This window comes from Heterocephalus glaber, unplaced genomic scaffold, assembly GCF_053883595.1.
Source record: "Heterocephalus glaber isolate CG9 unplaced genomic scaffold, H.glaber_assembly_v1.0 deba00001481, whole genome shotgun sequence".
NCBI classification, from domain to species: domain Eukaryota; kingdom Metazoa; phylum Chordata; class Mammalia; order Rodentia; family Bathyergidae; genus Heterocephalus; species Heterocephalus glaber.
Genome location: NW_028258317.1, coordinates 544,159 through 550,965, shown reverse-complemented (window position 1 = coordinate 550,965; position 6,807 = coordinate 544,159). Strand labels below are relative to the sequence as shown.

The 6,807-nt window shown below is 38.2% G+C and overlaps 1 pseudogene; it reads left to right on the top strand.

Annotated features, from left to right (window-relative positions):
* Positions 1–2,169: 2,169 nt before the first annotated feature.
* On the top strand, positions 2,170–5,452 carry LOC101712251 (dynamin-1-like protein; annotated as a pseudogene).
* Positions 5,453–6,807: the final 1,355 nt, after the last annotated feature.

Sequence of the window (6,807 nt, the reverse complement as noted above, 5' to 3'; positions counted from 1 at the left end):
TAAGTGAAATAAATAGGACACAGATATGTAAATACCGAATAGTTTCTCTGGTGTGAGAAACTGAAAGTGTAAATAAGGACTAAATGTATAATAGGTAATGTGAAATAGGAAGAAAAGGGGCAAAGGGGAAGGAAGTGGGAGGGCTAGGGGAAAGGATAGAAGGGAATGAGATTAATATGAGAAAATGGAAAAATAGGAACAAAATCTTTGTGAATAGGGAGGACTGGAGGGGTTGAAGGGAGGGCTGGGCAAGGGTGAAAAATAAGAACCAAGAGAGACTATGTAAAGGTGCAAATTTCCAATGATGAATGTCATTATATTGTATACCTAAAATGTACCAATGTTTAGAATGAATAATCGATAATGTAAAATAGGAAGAAAAGGTCCAAAGGGGTAGGGGTAGTGGGAGGGGCAGGGGGAAGGAAAGAAGGGAAAGGAAAAAATGATGAGAAATGAAAAAATGGAAATAAAGTCTTTGTAAATAGGGAAGGGTGGAGGGCGTGAAGGGAGGGCTATGAATGGGGAAAAAATAAGAACCAAGATGCATTATATAAAGGTACAATTCCCAATGAGAAATGTAATTGTGTTGTATACCTACAATGTACCAATAAAAGAATTTAATACATTTTTTTAAAAAAAACAAATTTTTATCTATATTCATACTTTTTTCTTCTATTATCTTTATCCAATTTTAGGATTAGCACAATATTGTTTTCCTAAAATGAGGGCAGAAGTGTTCCTTCTTTTTTCTGCTTTTATTGTTTGATATAATTTATCAGTTAAAATGTATATGAGCCTGCTGTTTTCATATAGGTAGGTTTTCAAGCTAAGAATATACGTTCTTTAATAGGTGCTATTCAAATTTTATATTGCCTCCAGAGTTAGCTTCATTAATTTTTCTTCCAAGGTACTTCTTAGAAGTTGTCAAATTTATTTCAAAACAGATTTTTGAAATATGCTTTCTATATCCTTTTAAATTCTGTAAAATCTGTGTTAATGTCCCCTAGATCTTGATATTGTAATTTTAAAAATGTATAATTGATATTGTGTAACAGGAAGAAAAGGTCTAAAAGTGCAGGGGAAGTGGGAGGGGTAGGGGAAAGGAAAAAAGGGAAAAGAAAAAATATGAGAAAAGGAAAAAAATGGAAACAAAATCTTTGCAAATAGGGAAGGGTGGAGCAGGTGAAGGGAGGGCAAGGGAAGGGGGGGGGAAGAACCAAGATACTCATGTAATGGTACAAGATCCCAATGATAAATGTAACTGTATTTTATACCTAAAATGTACCAATAAACTTAATGGAAAAAAAAAAGATTTCATGAACAAAACCTCAGTTGCACGTGAACTAGCACAAAGAATTAAAAAGTGGGATCTCTTCTTGTTAAAAAGCTTCTGCACAGCAAGAGAAACCACCAACAGTGTGAAGAGAAAATCCACAATGTTGGAAAATATTTTTACCAGCTGTTCCTTAGACAAGGGTGTACTATCCAAAATATATGAAAAACTTTAAAAAATCAAACCTCCCAAATTAAAAAACCCAATCCAAAAAATGAGCATCTGAAATCAATGGTCATTTCTCAAAGAAGTAGAAATAGCAAATAAACATAGGAAAAAATGCTCAATTTCATTGGTCATTTGAGAGTCGCAAAAGCAAACAATGCTGAGAATCTACCTCTCCCCAGAAAGAATGGCTGCTATCATGAAATCAACTAATAACAAATGCTGGCGGGACTGTAGGGAATGAGGAACCCTGCTCTACTGCAGGTGGAAGTGTAAACTGATGCAATCACTATGGAAATCAGTATGGAGATATCTCAAAGAAGTAGAATTAGAAGTCCCACTTGACCCAGCTATTTCCCTGCTGAGTATCTTCCCAAAAGAATTAAAAGAATCATACCACAGTGATATATGTGCAGCCATGTTCACAGTGGCACAGTTTGTAATAGCTAAAACTTGGAAACAGCCCAAATGCCCATGAACTGGAGACCGGATAAAGAAAATGTGTTTTTTTTTATAAAATGGTGTACTACTCAGCCATGAAGAATGAGAAATTAGAGACATTTATTTCTAAATGGATGCACATTGAAGCAATACTCTTAAGTGAAATAAATAGGACACACATGTAAATTCCGAGTAGTTTCTGTGGCATGAGAAACTGAAAGTGGATTCATTGCCGCTGCTGGCTGGGCGGGGGTTCCGTGTTTTGGGAGTAATGGAGGCGCTGATTCCTGTCATCAACAAGCTCCAGGACGTTTTCAACACGGTGGGCGCCAACATCATCCAGCTGCCTCAGATCGTCGTGGTGGGGTCGCAGGACTGAGGATCAAACCTGGGGCCTCCTACTCATTAGGCAAACACCCTAACACTGAGCTACGACCCCATCCCTGAGAGGGAGTATTACAGTGTGAAGTTAGAGAATTTATTCAGATCCACCACCTCCTTCAAAAATCAGCAATATAAAATGAGTATCTTCAAATTTCAGACAAAAATTTTTAAAGAAAAACAAGACTTCCTGTAGATTATGAAAGCACTCCAGAAAGACATGCCCACAAAACAGATGAGAACCATGAAATACTAAGACAAAGATATTATAATGACAAGGTATTTCAAGAAACTAATTTGCATAAGAAAAATTTCAAAATTACGTAGAACTCAGTAGTGTTAAAAATAAAATTTATTTTAGAAATGAATGCAAATGTGAAGAAATACAAGAGCAAACAACCATAACAGGCAATAAATACTGTAAGAAGGAAAGAACTTTAAAAGTAGAAAGACATTAAAAACAAAAAAATAAGAAGGGAGGAAAGAAAATGATCGAGTAGAGACCAGCAGCAAAATATACGCTCTATGAGGCCTGGAATGACGACACCTGGAAAACAACTTGGTGAAGAGAAAAAAGAAGTATATCTCCAAGAAACTGGAGAGCACTAATGGGAAAAATGGAAACCACAGAGAAGTTGGAGAAGTGGTAGTACAACACAGAAAAAAGAACAAAGCAGTTGGGATAGGAACCCTGTCTCTCAGGGAACTGGACCTGTCTCCTGTGATCCAAGAGCAGTGGGAAGAGCTCAGTGCTAGAAAGCCTGGTGGGGAGGGACCTGCTTCCCAGAGGTACTGGTATCATCACTCGGAGACCTCTGATTCTGCAGCTGGTCCATCTCTCACCAGAAGACAAACGCAAAACAACAGGAGAAGAAAACGGGGTAGAAGCAGAAGAATGGGGTAAATTTCTTCACACCAAAAATAAGCTCTACACAGATTTTGATGAAATTCGACAAGAAATTGAAAATGAAACAGAAAGAATTTCAGGGAATAATAAGGCAGTAAGTCCTGAACCAATTTATCTTAAGATTTTTTCTCCCAACGTTGTGAATTTGACAATTGTGGATTTGCCAGGAATGACCAAGGTGCCTGTAGGTGACCAACCTAAGGATATTGAGCTTCAAATCAGAGAGCTCATTCTTCGGTTCATCAGTAATCCCAATTCCATTATCCTCGCTGTCACTGCTGCTAATACAGATATGGCAACATCAGAGGCACTTAAAATTTCAAGAGAGGTAGATCCGGATGGCTGAAGAACCCTCGCTGTGATCACTAAACTTGATCTCATGGATGCGGGTACTGATGCCATGGATGTGTTGATGGGAAGGGTTATTCCAGTCAAACTTGGAATAATCGGAGTGGTTAACAGGAGCCAGCTAGATATTAACAATAAGAAGAGTGTAACTGATTCAATCCGTGATGAATATGCTTTTCTTCAAAAGAAATACCCATCTCTTGCCAATAGAAATAGAACAAAGTACCTCTCTAGGACTCTAAACAGGTTACTGATGCATCACATCAGAGACCGCTTACCAGAGCTGAAGACCAGAATCAATGTTCTAGCTGCTCAGTATCAGTCTCTTCTGAACAGCTACGGTGAACTCGTGGATGATAAAAGTGCTACTTTACTTCAGCTTATTACCAAATTTGCCACAGAATATTGTAACACTATTGAAGGAACTGCAAAATATATTGAAATTTCAGAGCTATGTGGTGGTGCTAGAATTTGTTATATTTTCCATGAGACTTTTGGCTGAACCTTAGAATCTGTTGACCCATTAGGTGGCCTTAACACTATTGATATTTTGACTGCCATTAGGAATGCTACTGGTCCTCGTCCTGCTTTGTTTGTGCCTGAGGTTTCATTTGAGCTATTGGTCAAACAGCAAATCAAACGTCTAGAAGAGCCCACCCTCCGCTATGTAGAACTGGTTCATGAGGAAATGCAAAGGATCATCCAGCACTGTAGCAATTACAGTACACAGGAATTATTACAGTTTCCTAAGCTTCATGATGCCATAGGTGAAGTAGTGACTTGTCTTCTCCATAAAAGGCTGCCTGTAACAAATGAAATGGTACATAACTTGGTGGCCATTGAATTGGCTTATATCAACACAAAACATCCTGACTTCGCTGATGCTTGTGGGCTAATGAACAATAATATAAAGGAATGAAGGAAAAACAGGCTAGCAAGAGAATTACCTTCAGCTGTATCACGAGACAAGTCCTCTAAAGTTCCAAGTGCTTTGGTGCCTGCCTCCCAGGAGCCCTCCCCTGCTGCTTCTGCGGAGGCTGACGGCAAGCTAATTCAGGACAGCAGAAGAGAAACTAAAAATGTTGCATCTGGAAGTGGTGGGGTTGGAGATAGTGGTCAAGAACCAACAACTGGCAACTGGTGAGGAATGCTGAAAACCTCAAAAGCTGAAGAGGTACTAGCTGAAGAAAAATCAAAACCAATTCCACTTATGCCAGCAAGTCCACAGAAGGGCCATGCTGTCAATCTGCTGGATGTGCCAGTTCCTGTTGCAAGAAAACTATCTGCCCATGAACAGAGAGATTGTGAGGTTATTGAACAACTCATCAAGTCAGAAAGAATATTCGAGACAGCGTGCCAAAGGCAGTAATGCATTTTTTGGTTAATCATGTGAAAGATACTCTTCAGAGTGAGCTAGTAGGACAACTTTATAAATCGTCCTTATTGGATGATCTCCTGACCGAATCTGAGGACATGGCCCAGCATAGGAAAGAAGCAGCTGACATGCTGAAGGCATTACAAGGAGCCAGTCAAATTATTGCTGAAATCCGAGAGACTCATCTTTGGTGAAGAGAACTATATAACACCGACTGTTGACATGAAACCTGCTAGTTACTGCCTATTGAGTAGAATTTTATTTATGAACTACTGGGTACTGCAGTGATGCAAATCTCCTCATGTGAAGACTGGCTGTAAACTGAAGTGTATTCTGCAATGCAGAAAAAATCACACATTTAATCCAAATAATAAATGGCTGTTTCTAAAGTTTTCCTATACATATACATGTCTATCTTGTGACAGTTTCATTTGAACTTAAGAACTGTTGATGTTCTAGTTGTACAAAGCCACTTGCCTGTGGATAAGATGACCTGTGTAATTTTTGTTAGTAGTTTTAAAGCTGCTGCCATAGTCCTTGAGGAAAGCACCAAGACATTTCGTGTAACTCTGATGCATTTCAAGTCACCCAGCTGTGCAAGACGTGGTCGGCAAGTTCCTTACACACACACAATCACTGGATTCCACTTGCCCTTCGGTTTTCAGCTTTTAAAATCTCTGCGTCTTTGCTGCAATGGTAGGAAAGCTGAGTTAAAGAGGATCTGGAACACTGACAGAGTGTTGGGTACATACCGTGTAGTTAAATAGCCCTTCTGTCATTCTGGAGTCCCCGTTGCACTAGTGTGTTAAAAATTAAAACACAATTTGATTGTAACTTAAACCTAAAAGCACAAGTCATGATTTACTGCATTAAAAACAATCATCTGGGCTTGATTATCTTAGTAAGATTTGGTAATAATGGCCAGTTCCTTTTAGTTTTAGAACATCCACTGATGACCTAAATTAAATACATCTCTAAAATGGGGCACTAAGATACTAGGCTCCAAGATTCAGTTTGAAGGAGAACTTAAATGTAGTGGTTCTAACTTTTTCTCCATACCAGCAGACTGTATTAGAACAGTGGAATGAAAATACCATTTTGTATTAGTTAAAGGAAAGAATTAGGACATTCACACAGCCTGAAAATGTGACCATTAAACTGCATAGAGGGGTTGGGAGTTATGTTTACCACTAATACTTTTTGTATGTGAACTGCCCAGTTGATTCTTGGTAAAAAGTACATTAAAGACTTGAATAGAAATCCTTAAGACCCCCATCTCTTAACAGATAACACATTAAGTAAATAAGTATTATAAATATTAAATTTTTTTCAGGTTATGACCAGGTATTTGTTAAGGGTTATTGGCAGGGACAAATATGATTATGTTAATGTTAGCTTATGTTACTCATTTACTAAGAAACAACAGGTTGCAACTCATCTCAAACACAAAGAACAAAATCAGCCTGACATGATAGAGTACTGCTTGAATTCATTAATAGTACCACCTTGACAGTTAATGCAGGCTACCAGAATCTTAGCACAACTGAAAATCCCTTTGCTATTATTAAACATGTTTTGAAATTATAACCATCCACGATTTACTTTTTTCTTCAGACCGATCAGATGACTGCCACTGTAGCCTTTTGAATTTGTAAGGCAAAAAAATTTACAATGTGCTTTTCCCCAGTACATCAAACAGATTTCAAATTGAGTGCTGGCTTTAAAAACATACTATGGCAATGCACTTGCTAGTACTACACACTTTGTACAAAGGAAAACAGGCAAGAAACTTAAGGAAAGAGCCTACTTTGTCAGCTCTAAACTGAGTGATGTTCTGAAATGTGGAGACAATCTTGG